This window comes from Kogia breviceps, chromosome 11 (genome assembly GCF_026419965.1).
Source record: "Kogia breviceps isolate mKogBre1 chromosome 11, mKogBre1 haplotype 1, whole genome shotgun sequence".
NCBI lineage: Eukaryota > Metazoa > Chordata > Mammalia > Artiodactyla > Physeteridae > Kogia > Kogia breviceps.
Window position 1 is genome coordinate 36023671 of NC_081320.1, and position 19083 is coordinate 36042753.

The 19083-nt window shown below is 41.5% G+C and overlaps 1 long non-coding RNA gene across 8 annotated transcripts in view; it reads right to left on the reverse strand.

Annotated features, from left to right (window-relative positions):
• LOC131765452 (uncharacterized) overlaps positions 1 to 19056 on the reverse strand; it is a 76351-nt gene extending 57295 nt beyond the window's left edge. For 6 of the 8 annotated variants that reach the window (XR_010835461.1, XR_010835456.1, XR_010835457.1 and 3 more), the window contains exons 1-4: positions 18920 to 19047; positions 12451 to 12650; positions 8424 to 8615; positions 5399 to 5519 (exon numbers count right to left, since the gene is read on the reverse strand). This is a non-coding gene — a long non-coding RNA (uncharacterized lncRNA). Of the gene's footprint in view, positions 1 to 5398; positions 5520 to 8423; positions 8616 to 12450; positions 12651 to 18609 lie in introns of all 8 variants that reach the window. The other 2 variants (XR_010835455.1, XR_010835462.1) reach the window with 2 other exon arrangements.
• Positions 19057 to 19083: the final 27 nt, after the last annotated feature.

The following is a 19083-nucleotide window of genomic DNA, read 5'->3' on the forward strand; positions in this document are numbered from 1 at the left end:
TGAGAGATGCCGCGAACCGGGGAAGAAACCCTCTTCCTGGCGGCACTGCCTGGGGCCTTCCTGTGATAGTACGTACCCCTCTCAGGTACCGTGACCACCCCGAAGCCTTGTGCAAACCGGACCGCATGGAGCCAACCTTGTCAGGGTCTCGCCCACAGGGCTGTTCTGAACGGATGTGGTATCTTGGGACATCAGGAGATTAGCTGCTTTGATGTGAATGCAACTTAGAGTTCTTTAGAGAAAAAAAATAGTTGCCTGAGTAGGGTGGTCGGTGGCCTTCTAACGAGCACCGGGAGCCTCTCCACAGCCTCTTTCTGCTTTGGAGTTTCAGCCCCTCAGACGAGGCTTCCTTGGATGGGATTGGGCAGGTGTGTAAATGCCCTGAAGTTATGTGGAAATGGAATCATATATAGTTTTCTAGGGAGAGGTCTATAGCTTTGATAAGTTTTCCCTGGGGTTCATGACACCCCAGAAGCTAGTGCTGTTGTCAGCACTGGGAGGAAGAGGTGGCCTGAAGGGCTGTGACGTCCCCGGAGGGCATCAAGAAGCCACTTGGCCCAGCTAAGAAGTGAGTCCAGGGCACTTCTGACTCCAGTGCCAAGCAGTGGCCCTAACCCAAGCTTAGCTTCTTTGCTTCCCTCTGTGATCTCAGTTTCCCGCTTTTCATAAAATCAAGCATGTTTTTAAACTAGGTCTCTAATGTGCTATGTGTTAAATGGATATATATATATATGTATTTTTTTGCAAGAGGCTGCACAGACACAACTCACTACTGTACGTTTGTAAAGCATCTTAATTTGTGTTCATTAGACCTCTACAAACAAAGGTGCTGTCAGTCATGTCAAGAAGGATAAAATTAAAAAAAAAAAAAAGAAAAAAAGAAAGAAGGATAAAACTTTGCAGGGGGGTCCTAATGCCGCTGTGAAGATGAAACAAAATGTAAAAGCTCTCTTCCCCATGTAGCTGGCACAAAAACATGTATTTCTTTACAAAAAAACCCTCTAGAGTCTACAATCAGAAGATGCAAAATCACCACTGTTAAAATTTGGGACTGTCATTTCCTCATGGCCAGTTTTTAATTGAAACTCTTTTAAATGATATGTTCCAGGACTAACATAAAATACTGTAGCAGGCACACCATTGCACGTGGGACCTCGCCATGTCCTTCTAATCAGGAAATCACCAAGATCACCTGTGCATTGTCATGAGCTGCTTCTTCCTGTGATTTTTTTTTTTAACATCTTTATTGGAGTATAATTGCTTTACAATGGTGTGTTAGTTTCTGCTTTACAACAAAGTGAATCAGTTATACTTAAACATATGTTCCCTTATCTCTTCCCTCTTGTGTCTCCCTCCCTCCCACTCTCCCTATTCCACCCCTCTAGGTGGTCACAAAGCACGGAGCTGATCTCCCTGTGCCATGCGGCTGCTTCCCACTAGCTATCCACCCTACATTTGGTAGTATATACATGTCCATGCCACTCTCTCACTTCGTCACAGCTTACCCTTCCTCATCCCCATATCCTCAAGTCCATGCTCTAGTAGGTCTGTGTTTATAGACTATTACAGAGTATGACATCCTGAAGGCTTGAGAAACACAGCAACTGATGACTTCTCTCAGTTGTAGGGTTGCAACAGGCTTATAAGGCATTTACATTTTAGAAGCTCTGGCCAGTAGTTGTTAAGATGTTGGCTCTAATGGCATTTTTATGGACCCTTACGTTTAGTCTGTGAAAAGGAGACAATCGCTCTGGACAGGCTTGTGACCCTGACTGATCCAGGCATCCTGGGGGAATGGCATCTTGTCCTTGCTCTCAGAGAACTTAGGGAAGAAAACACAGAGGAAACATTGCTGCCATTTTCACAACTACGGAAATGGATCTGTGACCAAATGCGGCATCTTGGAAATTAAAGGAGAGGGAAAGTTAACCTCTTCTACTGATTTTGAAGTATATTCAAAGCGTTCTTTTAAGAGCTGTGAATGAGACTTTTCTCAGCACTATTCTCTTGCACACAAACAGAAAAATCAAAGCCTTGTTAGACCTAATTTATGCATAAGATAGAATTCCTAAGGATTTTTATTTTGGAAAAATTATGAGAAAGTAATCTAACAATGAAACATGATAGCTGAAAAGAGCTGTTTATAGTAAATAATTGTTTTAATTTGAACCGATTTTTCAGTAAATCCAAAGTGAATTAGGGTTAGGCTGGAAGGTACAGTTAGGATGAGGAGTTAGAGTTAGGATTTGTTGAATAAGTTTAGGGTTCATTTTAGTTTTAGCCTTGGGTCAGGTGAGAAAAATGGAGGTTAAGTTATTGTTAAGGCTAGAGTTGGCTTTATGGCTTAGGGTTAGGCCAGAATTGGTTTGGGTTTGGATCGTGCCAATGCTGGCATTAGTGATGGCATCAGGGTGGAGGTAAAGTTTGGAGAAGATGTTGCTGCTGAAGGCATTGGGAGTAGTATTTAATTGTAAGTTCTAAAGCTGATTTGGTTAGGGGGCTCTTACCTTAACATTCTACCAGTTATGGCTTTAGATGGCACACAACCCCAAATAAGTGGTCATACTTCTTTACTCGGGGTCCCAGCTGCCTGTGCACATGTTGCCTATAGCCTGTCGGCAGCAAAGTTACCCGAAGCAGGTGTGCTGGCCCTAGTCCGCAGTCACTCATAAGTGAGCAGTGCGTTCTGGCTTTGGATTTGTCTGTGGACAAGCTTGCTGAGTCTCTCTGCCATATCCTGAGCACCAGGTCTCTTGTTCGTTAACTGCAGCCTCACTGACACTGGGATGGACGCTACTGTACGTGGAGGGTTTGGTGGTTGGGAATGGGGGCGGGAACGTGACGAGGTCACACCAGCCTGTGAGTTGTTCATCGCAATCACACTTGATTGTTGAAGGCTTTTTAAATTAAAAGAGAGATCATTTGTACAATACTCTTTGTATATATTTATTATATGACTCAAAGGTGCAATATTTTATTTTGTACAGTATGTAATAAAGACAGGGGATATGTATTTTTCTTATTAACAACATCTCTTATTAAACTGCTTCACTTTGTATTTAAAGTTGCTATTTTTCATTTGCTGTTGTACCTTTTGTCTCGTTATCATTCAAATGACTTTCCTGTGTACTGTATTTTACTACTGTTTCTATCACCTAAGAGTTAGTGTTTCTCTTTTATGATCCTGACTAGGAATTCAGAAATAAATGTACTTTGATTATTCAGCGGCATCCTTACAAAGGCAGGTGACTTATCTGCATTCAGGTTGTGGTGGCCTTGGGTATGGTCCCCTTGGCTGCCTCTCCGAGTCCAGGAGCAACCCTGCTGGGCTCAGTGCCCTGGGCTGTCTTTGGGGTGTGGGTTACAGGATTCAGAGCGGATCACACAGAGATTCACTCTCACTGCCTCATCCCAGTCATTTACTTCATGTGAATCACACCTAAAAGAATGTCAAGGGCAGGAAAGAGTGGCCAGAAGTTCCAAACGGGCAGCCTGAAGCAGGTACGGAAGTGGGTGGTAGCTGGGAGAGCAGGAGCAGAAGGCGCTCACCCACCTTGAGTTTTGGCTGTTGTGAGGAGGTTAGGGATGGATTTGAGATGTCTGCACACAGACACTTTTTAGCAGCGGTTGGTGAGTAACCGCTTTTAATAGCTTCCTTCTCTTATACAGTTGTGGGTTTGAACTGCTTGCATCCGCTTACACACAGATTTCTATGACTAGTAAATACTGCACTATCCAAGGTTGGTTGAATATGTGGATGTGGAACCTCGGATACGGAGGAACTGAATATACGGAGGGCCAACTACACATATACGTGGATTTTCCATGGCGGGGAAGGGTGGCGCCCCAACTCCCACATTGTGCAAGGGTCAAGTGTATAGTGCTTCAAGATGAGCAGTGAGTCTTTCTAGAAAACATTCATGGTGCTGGAATTGAAATTCCCCTTCATTTGCTACAGGCCTTGGAGTTTCCAAGGTCACTTGATGAAGACAAAAATCAACCATTTTACAGTAACTTGTAAGACTGTGTTAGCCTAATGAGGCTGAGCCACACAGAAGATAAGTAATGGGACACCTCAGAGATCTCAACAGTGTACTACTTCCTTCTTTCCTTTTCTTTCTTTCCTTCCTTCTGTCCTTTCCTCCTTTTCTCCTTGACTCTTTCCCTCTTTCCCCTTCCTTCCCTCCCTCCCTCCCTTCCTTCCTTCTCTAAAGCCTACATAGGTTACAAGCAGTGGACAGCATTATCGGGACAGTGGAAAAGTTACAACTTTATTTCCAACTCAGATAAATTTTTCTAGGAAATCCCCTCTATTTTCTTGGCAGTTTGAAATACTTTGTAATCTTTAGTAACTCCGCAAGGACACCGAAAAAAGTCCACATTTTACAATCTAAACACTAATGTAAGGCTTGGGTCCTCTCTCATGTACAGTGTGATGAAATCCCAAATATTCTGGCTTTTACATATCAACATTTTGGGATTTTACCATTTTTCCACTATTGTCCTTTATTCTGCCCAAGGTCTAATCCAGGATCCCACATTGTGTTTTGTTGCCTTGCCTCTCTAGCCTCCTCCAATCTGTGATGCTTCCTCAATTTCTTCTTGTCTTTCATGCTCTTGACGCTTTTGACCATGACACTGGCTACAGGTTTTGTAGAATGTCCCTCAATCTGGGGTTATCTAGTGTTTTCTCAAGATTAGAGTGAGGTTATGCATTATTGCCCTTCTTAATACATACTAACAGGGGGAACAATATGTCAATAAGTCCTATTACTAGTGACTTGATCCTTGGTTCAGGTAGTTTCTGCCAAGTTTCCTGTCTATTAAGTTACTATTTTTCTCTTTGTAATAAATAAATACTTATTTTAGAGACAATACTTTGACACTGTACAAATATTCTGCTTCTTCTTAAAATACTATCCCTTAATGTTAGCATCCACCGTGGATTGTGCCTACAACAATTATTACGAAGTTGTTCTAATCGTGACCTTCTATTTTCTTCGTTCCTTCTACTTCTGCTAATTGGAATCCTTTGGAAGGGAAGAGTTGTCCCTTCTTCCCCATTTATGCACTTTATGTATATCCATATAGACTCCAGGGGATGCATATATATCTATATATCTAGATATAGTTATAGATATCTATAGATATCTATATCTAGATATCTGTATCTAGATATATATTTAGGGGTTGAAATCCAACACTATCATTATTTTGTTGCTCAAAGCAGTCTAGCTTTGGCCATTGGGAGGGTTAAAAGGTTGACTGCGTATACACTAATCCTTGAATATGCGTGCATGTGCACGCACACACACAATTTTTTTTTCCTGTATCTATGCATTCATACTGAAACCTTGAATGCCATTCCAGCACATAGGGTCATTATTATAGTCCATACCTTTTTCTTGTTTGTCAACTTCTTTCTCTGACAGGGAGAAGCCTGGCTTTCATTATCTGCAATATATTTTCTTGGTTTGACCTTATTATACATGTAGTTTCAGAGCTGCTAACACATACCCCTGTGAAAGCAAAACAAGAAATTACCAACTAGAGTACAGTATTTGTATAGTATTCTTTTTGTCTACTGCCTTATGGTGTCCAGTGAGAACCCACTTCCAGAGTGACTTAGGTCATCCCATTCCTTCCCACCCCCTGCAGTTTGGTTATGTGATTCATTCGCAGTACAGTCATCCTCATTTATCACAGTCTGCATTCCTCCTTGCAGTCTCCCCACCTCCTGGTGATGGTTTTTATAATTTTACATGCAGTCAAATTGCCTCTGTGGTTTACAGTTCTAAGAGTTTTGACAAATTCAGAGTTGTTTGTCGACCAGCACAGTTTCTTACATAACGGTTCCATCACCTCGCAGATTCCCTTATCTTGATTCTTGGTGGTCAATAATTTCTCCACCCCCCACCCCCTGGCATTTATTTATTTTCTGTCCATATAATTTTACCTTTTCCAGAGTTTCATGCGAGTGGGATCATACATTATGTGGCCTTTGAGGCTTCTTTCACTGACCAAAAGACATTTAAGATTCATGCATGATATTGGGTGAATCAACAGTTTGTTCCTTGAATTGGCTTGGTATGGGTATACTATAGAGGTGTATCATTTTTCCAGTTAAAAGACCTAGGGGTTGTTTCCAGCGTGGGGTGATTATGAATAAAATTCTATAAACATTCACATACAGGCTTTTATGTAAAACTAAGTTTTCATTCTTCTTTGATAAATACCAAGGAGTGGATTTGCTGGCTTACATGGTATGTGCATGTTTATAAGAAACTAGCAAACTGTTTTCCAAAGTGGCTGTTCCCACTAACGACATACGAGTGTTCCAGTTGCTCCAAATCTGTGTCATTGGTCATTATAGTTCCATAATGGCTACAAATAAAGAAGAACTGATGGGGACATTGGAGGTGATGGAGAGATAGCCCTGGCAGCTATCAAACTGTGTGCCCTGTTGAAGGGGAGGATGGGGAGGGGCGACATTGGTGAAAGTCCTAGGTCTGTGACATGGGGTGAAACTCTACCCATCCATGTAAAACACCAATGAGTGGAGAGAGAAGAAAAGCTAAAGCCTTAACAAAATGGACGTTTCTTCATGTTTTATTGGACACTGTGACCCTTTGAAAGGTACATTATCAGCACTCTTTTTAAACAGCCTTTTTGAAGTTTGCTAACTTATGATGACAAGGTTCACCTTCCCCTTCTCTGATTAATGTTCTGAGGTCTCCTCTTCGCTTCATATTACCAGACTCCTCTCACACAGCGATTCTCAGACAGGGCCTTAGATAGTTTTGTATGAAAGGAAGTCTAAATCTGATGTATTCAGGGGCTGGGGTACGGGCTTCCCAACCTCTGACTGGTGAACACTCCCCTCCTTTCTTCCTGCCATGCAGTCTTTGTTTTTTTAATATTCTTTGTTTTTTAGAGCAGTTTTAGGTTCAGAACAAAATTGAGTGGAGAGTACAGAGAGTAACCCTGTACCTCCTGCCCCCACAGATGCACAGCCTGCCACTATTAATAGCCTGCACCAGAGGGTACATGTGTCACAATGGGTGACTTGACATTAACACAGCATAATCATTCACCCAAAGTCCGCGGTTTACATCAGGGTGCACTCTTAGCGTTGTTGTCCCTGCAGGGTTTATAAACTACAAAGCCTTTCTGTCTCATTCTGTGCTCTCATTCTCCACAACAAGGACATGCAGGGAGACAGGATGGAGATGGGATGGGGTGGGGGTGGAAATTTTGTCTCCAAATGCCCTCCTTCCTTCATCCGATTTATCCAAGTTTGGCTTAGTGGAAATTCATTCTAAATCTGGCAGATGGTTAAATAATAATATTACTAGTTTCCAGTGCTGTTAAAATGTTGTGTGACTCTGTGTGTGTGTTTGTGTGTGTGTGTATTATGTAGAGCTTAACCTGGAAAATACTTTATTCTTTAATCTTTTCCAGAGAAGATCTGTTGCAGAAATGATTTCATGAAAATTCATTTAATGATGCTCTATTAATATGACTAATATATCAAGTCAACATAATTTTCCCTAATTAGTACGAAAGTAAATAAAAACAAACTACTTCCACATAATGAAAAATATTTTAACCAAATGTTGATGGACTTGTTCTCAGTTAAGTATATATTTTGAAACAGTTCTAAAGCTACTAAAGACTAAAAAGATAAAATAAATCATATTATCCCATAATGCATCATTGATCAAAGAAAAAACACCCACTAAGAGTTTAATTCATTAGGAAAGTCTCAGCATTTATAATTGCAGTCTGTTCTTTCTACTTCACTTAATGGCACCATTCCTTCCCTCCTTCCCTTCTTGGCATTTCTCTTCACACTGGAGGAGGAGGAGGACATAATTGTGCCCATACCAAGCCTGATTCTTCTTCTGCATCGTGATTCTGGGAGCAGCAATTAGGTGCATAATTACCTGCGGTAACCGTGAAAATTTTCTTCAGAGCTGTCAGTCATTCCTTAAACTACTCTCGCAAGTGCTTTTCCCTTTTTGGAAGTACTGTCATTCGAAACACATTATTCCCCCCCATCCAAGCTCTCCATTCTCTGTAACAACTTCTAGGGTGCTTGTGAAGCTTTAGAGGGCAAGTCTCGTCTCAGAAATCATACTACTCGGAAGCTCGAAGCAGATTAGGTTATTTTACAGTCCTTGCTACAGGACAGAAAGTGAGTATTGAGTAGGTAATTCTCCTAATTTGAAAACAGAGAAACAGGTACGGAAAGAGACTGAGTGACTTATTAATAATCTCTGACATTTGGTTAGCACTTTTAGTTTACGCATTATGTTGTATCACATGACCTGATGCTCAGAGCAAAACTTCTGAGAGGTAGGCAGAGCACGTAATTCTTTTACAAATGAAGACACTGAGCCTCAAAGACAAGAGTCACTTACCTAGGATGGCACAAGTAGAAACTGGTGTCATTGAAACTTGAACACAGGTGCTTTGATTCCCAAGCCACAGAGCCTTTACTTGTCACACCACAATGCCTCTTTCTAACTTGAACACAGCGAGGAGCAGTGCAGCCATCTTGACACTGCCAACCAAAACTTGACTCAGGGTACACTATGCAGATGCCTTGAAATCTAAGGAAAAAAAATACTGTTTTCTTGAAAAAAGAATCCATGTATCATTTTCAATGAAAAGAATGCATGTATCATGCATGTATCATTTTCAATGGTGTTCTATTAGTCCTAAAGCACTTATAAATAACTCATATATGAATAACCCTATAATTGCCATAATTATAAACACATGTACAAATGATAGTAGATTGAGGCAACAAGCTACCAGAAAGTATGTTTGGATTAAAAGAGTTCGGATGGGAATGTACATTATGCAACTCTCAGAATGCATATTAAAGAACAATCTTGGTTAAAATATTAATACAAAATGGGTTTTAAAATCCTGATTTCCTGGGGCTTCCCTGGTCGTGCAGTGGCTGACAGTCTGTCTGCCAATGCAGGGGACAAGGGTTCGAGCCCTGGTCTGGGAAGATCCCACATGCCGCGGAGCAGCTGGGCCCATGAGCCACAACTACTGAGCCTGCACGTCTGGAGCCTGTGCTTCTCAACAACATAGGCCGCGACAGTGAGAGGCCCACACACCGCGATGAAGAGTGGCCCCCGCTCGCCGCAACTAGAGGAAGCCCGCGCACAGAAAAGAAGACCCAGTGCGGCCATAAATAAATAAATAAAATTTAAAAACAAAAATCCTGATTTCCTGTAACAAATTTTCTAAATCTCGTTTAAAAATTTAAAACATGATTTTTTTTTCAGCTCTCATAAACATTTTTTTCTACCATAGAAAATTGGTTTTGCCCTTGGGAAACCAATGTTCTGTTAGTTAGCTTCCTTTTAAACATGATTTGATGATTAGAAGGTTCAGTCCTCTAGCCTACCATGCCCCCTAATGACTCAGCAGACATCCCGCAAGGAAAACCAGCCACACATCAGGGGTATTTACAGATTCCGGTTGGTCACACTGGCCTACATGTCAGGTGCTCCGCTGGTTTCCCTTCCCCTACGAGAGTCCCACTGCTGATGCTACCCTAATCTTCAGCCTTGGCCTAGACCTGACAAATGCTCCCAGAGAAGTACACAGTTGGCCATCTCAGCTCATCTAGGAAGGGCTCCCCTGTCTCTGTAATTTTAGTTCTTTGCTTCCATTAAAAAGAGATTTTTAAAAATTTATGTATGTTTTTAAGCTGTTTCAGTGGAAGTAATGGCTTTCTGCCATCTGCTATGTCCTATCTGGTAGCAGAACTGAAAAATTTTTACTGGCTACTAGAAAAACGTTAAGCGCCTCAGTCTGACAACCAAGACTTCACAATCTGATCTCAACCTACATTTTTGGAACTATACACCAATCTCTCAGATCCTGAAATTCTCTGGTTCCCACCATGTTCACTGAACAACCCTCTTATCTTTCTGGCTTTATGATTTTTTTGCTCACCTCATCCTAGCTTTTTGGATATCCCTCCTCTTTCTTTTTTTTTTTTTTTTTTTTTTTTTTTTTTTTTTTTTTTTTTTTTTGCGGTACGCGGGCCTCCCACTGCTATGGCCTCCCCCGCTGCAGAGCACAGGCTCCGGACGCTCAGGCTCAGCCGCCATGGCTCACGGGCCCAGCCGCTCCGCGGCACGCGGGATCCCCCCGGACCGGGGCACGAACCCGCGTACCCTGCACCGGCAGGCGGACTCCCAACCACTGCGCCACCAGGGAAGCCCCCTCCTCTTTCTATATATCAATACTTACTAGTCTGTGACGCATTCCCAGACTAGCCTGGAGTGATATCTTGCTTAGTCTGTTTGAAGTCCTAATTGTTCCGTTAATTTTCTAGTGAATTATTTGCCTCTTCTTGTGATACCTCATATTTTGATTTCTCTTTGACTATTTAATTCTTCAGGCTATTACTGCTCTTTTTTTCTCAACTCAACTATAAAGTTTCTAAATGTCAACAACGATGCTCAATTCAGATCTCTATTCCTTATAGTGCCCAGCACACAGAAGAGTCATCCCTAAAAAGTATCAAATCAAATACTGACCTATTTTCATTATCTACATTTTAATCTGAATGACTTTCTAAAGCAAGGCTGCTAGGGGCAGGTATGTTTGTCTAAGAGCCACCAGTTTCACAGAACCACATCTCCAGAATCTAGATGTCACCCTTCTCACCATCTTATAGAGTTTTTCGTTCTTGTTTTTAATCATACCCCATTTCTGCCTTTGCTCTGTTCCCTAATTCTTAGGTGACAGTGAGAGAGAGTCTCTTCCCATTGTGATTTCTCTTCAGCTATGGACCTGTCCTGCAGTAGGTATGTACAAAGCCTGCAGTACAATCATCACGCAGAACGACGAATTATTCCCTCAGCCCTTAGTATTTGTTGTCTCATGCCTGAAAACCTGGAAATACAAGAATCACTTTTCCTCACTAGGGAAGATGAGGAGAGAGAAGGCTAGAAGGAACCCAGGAATCCTCAACACTGTATTACGGGAGTGGACGTACAGGAATCTATAGGAAACCCAGGTAATGAGAAGCCAGAACTAGTGTTACTGTGTATGTGTGTGTCTCATATGTAAATAGTCACAGCATCAAGGAATATCACTATTGTATTTTTAAAAAGACTTTGTGGGGAAAAAAAAAGAAAAGAAAATCTTACTATGGTTGTTTAAAAGACCTAGTACAGATGGTTCACCAATTATCTTTTATGTCAAATTATTACACAATACACTATCTCCTCTGCATACCAATAAATACATATCTTAGCAATTACTATATGCTATATTAGATTATAACAATATATTTGTTCACCATGTGCATTGTCTTAAAAATGTGTTCTTTGTACGGATCTCCTTCCTGGGCTGACATATAGATCACAGCATACTGATACCATATACTTTAGTGACCCATTAAACTGGTAAGAGTGACATTTAAAGAAAAAGTATGTATTCTGTTATTACCGGTTTAACGTATAAATCATGACTTTTATCGTGGATGGCATCACTCGTACAAAAGGGTTTTATATTAGGACATACCCATTCAGTTATATCACATAACTAGTGAAAAGGCTTTAAGCCTAAATATGCAATTACATTATTAACAACAAAAAAAATACAGAAAAAATATGAACTAACAAGAGAGCCTATTGTTTAAAACTAAAGGACCCCACCCCCTGCCAAAAAGCAACAGACTATTATATAATCAGATTGATTTTTGGGAAGAAACTGGTCATACGTTGTACAGTCCTTACTCTTCCAAGTCAGTTGCCAGGAGGCAGAAGGTATTCCATGCTGGAAGTCTTGGAGGAGCAGGTTGCCTAGGTGGTGCTCCAACACTGTCTCACTGGGTGGACAAACCTATTGTATTCTGAGGTTCAGTATCAGGGACCATCTGCTAACAGATGCAAGCTTCACCCTCTACTCCAGCCTTTGTCAGTATAAAGGGAGTATTTTGGTTCTCTACCTGCTAACTCTTTTGCTTTATCGTTTGGTTCAGAACTTCAATGGAGAAGAGGGTTGCTCTTTATTTGACTTTCTCAAAGGCTCCAGTATGCTCAGTAAAGTTTCAACTCATGCTGGGATGGAAGGAAAGGAACAGTGCCGACTAAATGTGGCATAATGTGACAAATATGACATAATGCTTGTTCAGTGGTATCCTTTGTTTTCATGGTTTGAGATAGAGAAAACTAATTAAGTGGCTGAATTTGGACAGGAATCCAGGTCTCTTAACTCTCCATCAAGCAAATAGTCTGCTTTTTTCTCATATACAATACTATTTAGACAACAGAGAAAAAAGTTTTTTCCTAAGCCACAGAGACTTAAGTTTGGCAATACACCAAAATCATGATCTGATGTTAGATCTCAAAGCTGGAAGTAAAGTTTTTGGTTTTTGGCTCTTTAGTTTTTGAAATGGCAAGTTACCTTTATAGGTCGGGACAGTATCCAACTTCCCTTTTTTAACTTGTCTCTCCAAAGGCCGAGCTATTGCCACACGCTGCACTTTACAAGAATTAAGATGCCATTTGTAGGTAGTACCAAGATCAATCTCCCCCTGCTTTGGTTTATATTCTTCTGGTGCATGGCGAGGCTGTTTGACTATTTCATAAGGACGAGAATCCGACCTGAAACATATAAATTTGAAACATAGCTTCACAGGTTCTTTTATTTCTAAGTATTTCAATGCAGTATTAAAATTTTCCAGACTTTTTTTTTTTACTTGAAAAGTCTAAGAAGTTATTAAAATGGTGATGGTCGATAAGCTACTTGAAAGAGATTATTGAATTCCTTTATGTCCTATCCAGTGACTAAATATAAGAAAAATAAATGTCAAAAATCCTAGTTTTCGAAACATCTTTACAGTGGATCCTCAGTTAACTGGATCTTACATAAATACAATCTTCAAATCATTGAATTTTTTCCTAACCCGGAAGGAAATCTCAGGTTAAAGATTTAATGAATCTGAAAAAAATTTTAACTCTATCGCCTGGGTCCACTTTGTCAAAATCCTTATTCATCCTATTAAGGACTATAATAAACGATTTGGGCATGCTCTCTTCTTGTTGAAGTCATGCTGTCTTTCTGCTCACCATTAAGTAATCAATTGAAGAAACAATTTACGTCTAAACTCTGGCCTTTAGACATAAATCATATTCATAGTATTGAGGTCTTATCCACCTTCAGATCCCCAGAAGCCCTTGCCAGGGATAGGAGTCATATGGTACCCTAGCCACCCTGGACATTATATAACATTATGTGGCAGAGGTAGTACTGCAGACACTGAGGTTGTCTGGTGGGGTGGTGAGACCACAGACTCAGACTGATCAGACTACCTGGGTCCAAATCCTGGCTCTGTCATTCACCAGATTTATGATGTGGGATAACTTACCCTGTCTATGCTCCATGCTCCAGTTTCCTTAGATATCAAATAGGACAATAATACCATCTACCTCATCGGGTTGTTGGAAGGACTGACACATGCACACATGTACAGCATACGCATGAGTGTTTAGTACACAGTAAGGATGATATGTTAGCTCTACAAATGACTGCAAGTCTTCAAAATTGCTTTTTTTCTTTGGGACACTATGGATTGTTTCACTCATTGCATCATTCATTTAAACCATCTTGTATTAATCAATATTTTCTGTTTATGTCCATAAGCTCCAAAAACCAAAACTCACTGAATCCCTTCTCTAGTCACGATATAACCTCTCAGACTTGTTAACTCCGTTTCCTCACCCCTATCAACCCACTTCAACCTGGTTGCCAGCACTGTCACTTCTCTAACACAGCTTGAAGGTGCACCGTGACTTCTATGTGATTAAATCATCAGGCGTTTTTAGTCCTCATCTTACTTAACCTCTCAAGTTGTAACTGACGTTATTGCCCACTCCCTCTATTTCTGAGAAGTTCTCTCTCCCTGCCTTCCTCACTATTTCTTCTTGGTCTCCTACGCAGCTTCGCCCTCCTATAGTCAGTCAGAAAGTTGGGCAGTTCCTCGACACTGGGGCTACCCACTCTCCCCTTCTCACCCAATGTTCCCTCGTGAGGACAACGCCCCTACTCCCACAGCTGTAATTACTAACTATGTGGAAACACCTCTCACTCGTACGTCTCCACTCAGACCTCCTCTCTTAGCTCCGTACCAGTCTTTACAGTGGCCTGTTGGATATTCAGTGGCACCTCAAAACTTAGTATACCCCTAATCAAACTATTTTCCCCCAACAAATCTGGGCCTATTGGCCTGTTCCCTATTTTAGTGACTGGCATCACCGTCTCTTCAGTTGCACTCAGAAACCTAGGACTAACCCTTCACGCCTCACCTCCCTCCTATATTTCGTTCATCATCAGCTCCTGTCAATTCTGCCTCTTAAATATCTCTTAAATCCGCTTTTCTCTCTCTCATCACCATTCCAAGCTTTCATAATAGCTCATTCAAATCAATTCAATACCTTCCTAAACTCATTTACTAGTTCTCTCTCCAATCTTTTCTTACATTGCACCCAAAATCATCCTTTCACACATAAATTTGATCAGGTCATTCTTGCCCTCATCTCCCTAGCCTCTTCCTCACCTCTCTTTCGTACCCCCCTCAACAAACAAACACACAAACAAAAAACAAGAAAGAAAAGAAAGCTTCAGTGGCTTCTTATTGCTCTAAGGATATAGAAAAAACTGAACACGGCCTCTTTCACTAGCTTCAAATCACACCGTGCTTCCTCTTCCTTTCTCTGCTCCTGCTGGCCTTCTCTGACAATTTCCTTCTTTCCATGCTCCTTCCTGCTACATGCTGCTCTCTCCTTGGAAGGCACTTTCTTACAGTCTTAATCCAGTTAATTGCTTTACAGCCTTCAGATTTTAGCTCATTTTTCTCATTTCCCTGATAAAGTCAAGCCTCTTTATTCTGGATCCGAAGTTACCTTGCGCCTATCCTTCACAGATTTGATCACTGTTGCAATTTCATACTTATTTTGAGTGTTTTTGACTGACACCTTCACGAGACTGCAACGTCTGTGAGCACAGACATCATGACTGTTTTGCTCACCACTGTATTCCAGGTGCCTAGCATAGCACCTGACAGTTAACGAATGCTTATGAAATATTATTTAGTGGATAAATCCCATATCTCTGCTTCTCAAGACATCTGAGTTGTTCTTTGCTCTTCCCAAATACCAGCTAGAGAGGAATAGGCTAAAATGCAATCAGGAAGTGGAGAGGACAGAGAAAGCTTAGAAGTCTTACTTTCTCTAGTAAGATTAGTTAGGAGTTAGAAAGTTTACCTCCAAACCCAAAGCTACTTTCTATGGAGAAGTAGTAAAGGGTAAATGCACTCTCAGTCATCTGATATATCCTAAAACACTTGACATGTCTGGAATCATACTTTCAGGGCAGACTTCCGGCCAACTCTGGCGATGTTCTACTGTGCGACAGCTGTAATGCTATAAAGGATCAAAAGTCCTGTACAAGTCCAGACATCTGCTCTTTACACAGTCTCTTCCTATATTATAGAAAAGTATAGAACAGAATGACACACGATTCTTTGTTGGTACAGATGAATCAGATGCTTTCTGCTGCCTAGTCAACGTGGTCACCATGAGGGAGTCAAGCAAGACTTCCAAACCCCTTGAATATGGCTCTTGCAAATACTGCTAGTTCCCTAGTCAAACTACGAAGAAAAGATCTAATGTTTTAGTAAGTGGAAAGATGATGATTTAAGAAATGGAAGTTTTACTTTTGTTGGCATATTTGAACCTTTTGGGAGTTGGGACATTTCTTTTTTTATTTTATTTTTTTTTATTATTACAGGCTACTTGAACAAGGCAACTGAGAAAGCACAGAATGGAAAAGCAACTGCCTTTGACAGAAAGATGTGGCAGGTTAAACTTTCTTGATTTTAACACTCCGAGCTGGTTAAATGCAAAATCTTTATTCAATAAATATGAACAGTGTGAAATTTATTTCAAATTTCCATTATGAATCATTAAGGCATCAAGAAAGAAAGGAATAAAGGTGAAGAGAAAAGAGCAACCATTCCCATTTGCTCTATCTCAACCAACTGCTCAATTCCTTCATCTCATTTACTATAATGTGTCGTTATCTTGTTTACCTGATTTTTGTTGTGGGACTATCATTCCCACAAGACTATAAACATAGTGGGAAAGCCCTTCTTTCTGTTCCCTGTCATACCCAGTGAACAGTCCAATACCTGCCCATTGCATTGTGTCTGTAGCAACAGAATCACCAGCAGTGCTGGTTAAAAATGCATATTCCTGGGATCCACTTCATTATCTACTGACTATTTTAGGTGGAGCTGTGGAATCTGCAATTTTAACCTTTCTAGATGATTCCAAATCACACCAAAGTATGAGGACTATGGAAAATCTTCACATCTCTGGAAGAGCCGCAAACCTACAAAAGTAACTGGAATCACCAAAGCACTGCAAGAGTTGCCTGAAATGTTAAAGGTATAAGTACTGGAGTAAAAGTTTGAAGGTCTCCACTTTTGCTAGGTAAGTAAAATAAACTCTATCTGAAATGAAAAGAAAATAGATAGCACTAAAAATTAAAGTTGCTACAGAGCATTTCAAAAACCCTAAATTATAGAAAGCTGATGTATGAGTTCCTGGAAAGCAAGAACCTCTCTTTATTGATATTTTTATACTTACTGCCTAAGACTGCATCTTGAATATAGTGTACACATTAAGAAAATAGAGAAAAGAACTGAACGGACAAAGATCAAAAGAGCTGAGTCCAAACGAAAAGTTTAGGCTTAAAAGGACTTTTTTGTCTTTCACACACTGAATAGTGAGTGCCTACTGTGGGCAATGATGCCCATTCCATGTGGGCAATGATGTCGCCTATGCAAACATAAATAACTTATCATAGTTTAACTCACATGAGCAATTGTATATACACATTGCAGAGAAAAACGATGTTCTGAGATAGATGGCTGTTTTGACTGACACAGTGAAAGAAATAGACATTTGAAAAGATTTAGTTACATAGTATGAAAAAAAAAGATTCAAACAGCAAGATGAAAAAGTAGCAGATGCAGGTCAAAATTTCCCTGAAGGGGTCTCTTGACAATCTTGATCCTCCTAAAGAGAGGCAATGTATTGAAATATTAATGAGTTTGTTCTCCCAGTTTTTTTCCCCTCCTTTATTTCAAGCAGGTAGTCAGGACCCTGATATTTCCTTCTTGCAGGACTTTTGGAAGGGCCGAGGATATAAGCTGCCTGAAGTCAACACGTTCTCCTGTCTTTTAAAAAACAATTCATGAAGAGATGAAATCAGATGTCCTTCTGAAAATAAGGTCCTAAGAGGAAACAGATGGTCCTGGACTGCAAAAGAGGGAAGAGGGGACGATTCCCCAGAGAGAGGAAGGAGGTAGAAGATGAGGGGTAGGGAGTTCTTAGAAGAGCAGGGGTCTTTGCCCCATTCTATCAGTGTTCCAGGAGGTGGCTGGATATCAAGTGTTGGCTAGGTGGAAGCCTACAACAGTGGCTCCCAGCTTTGCCAAGATTCTTGTACCTCATACGTAAACTTCAAAGCAGCAGTGGCACCACTCTTGAAGGGATTCTGCGAACTTCAGCAAGAGACATTTCAGGGGGAAGCATTACCAATGTCTAAAGCCCAGAGAAGACTCCTCTTGCATTGGCAATGCCTCTGCTCCCTGGATCATTTTACTGCTTGGAGAAAAGGGAGCCTCCAACATAATGAAGACTGAAATTTCCTGACAGCTGGATGGGAAAGGAACTTAGGTTGGATAGAAATTAATTTAAAGATTAGAAAAAAAATTAAACAATTTTCTTGCACATCAGGGTTTTCAGATACGAATCAAATCCTCAAAGGTCGACTTATCTTTAAATCTACATCCAATTAGTAATTTAAAACATTTTCCTTCAAACTACGGGGAAACTGCTTTCCATCACCATGTGAAGTGTTTTTCCTTTGGAGGGGATTACAGTACGACAGGATTGACATATTCATAATAGTTATTTAGCAAATAGTCGTCTAATCTCTGGGTCAGCAACGAAGCTGAGGAAGGAGATGACTGCTTACAGATTAGGCAGAACTCACTGACCAATTCTGGGTTTCAGGAGACTACCTTCTACATTTTCAGTCCGTCAGATCCCAAAGGAAAGCAGTTTGGATGGGACTGGGAACGGGAATATGGTCAGGCCGGGATGGAAAGCTACGAACAGAAGAAAGTGTAACACGGGTCGAAAACCCATAGACTTGCACACCGTTCTACTCTCCTTCCGTTTCCTTTTATTTATTTTTTTTAAATTTTGTGGGCATAGGGGCTTCCCTAGTGGCGCAGCGGTTGAGAATCTGCTGGCCAATGCAAGGGACACGGGTTCGAGCCCTGGTCTCGGAATATCCCACATGCCGCGGAGCAACTAGGCCCGAGAGCCACAACTACTGAGCCTGAGCGTCTAGATCCCATGCTCCGCAACAAAAGAGGCCGCGATAGTGAGTGGCCCCCGCTTGCCGCAACTACAGAAAGCCCTCGCACAGAAACGAAAACCCAACACAGACAAAAATAAATAAATTTAAAAAGAAATTTTGTGGGCATACACTGTCCCCGTCGGATCAGGTCTCCACACTTGGCAGCCTGACATCCAGCCGCTGCTACACAGGTGTATATTATCCGCCTGGCGCCATAGCATTTCAGTTTGCGCCCCTGGATAGGACCCGACAAAGCAGAACTGCTTAACCCAAGGTAGCTGGCGGGTGAGCAGCGAGCATCTGCGGACCCGGGGATAAATGAGGCGTCGCTGGGCCCCGCGTCCTCCAACATGGCGGGGCGGCCACTCTGAGGGTTCCGTTCCCCGAGACCCCAGCTCGCTTCCAAGCCCCGGCGGTCGCCACACCGGCCGTTTCTTACCCGGAGGTACAAATCTGACACAGACTCCAGGTCCTCATGCTCCTGGCTCCCGGGGTCAGCTCCATAGCTCCTCCGCACGCGCAGCTCCTGCAACTCCACCGCACTGACCTCAGTCCAGTCAGTCGGCGGGGAGGGGCGGGTTTAACGGACGCACGGCCTACTTC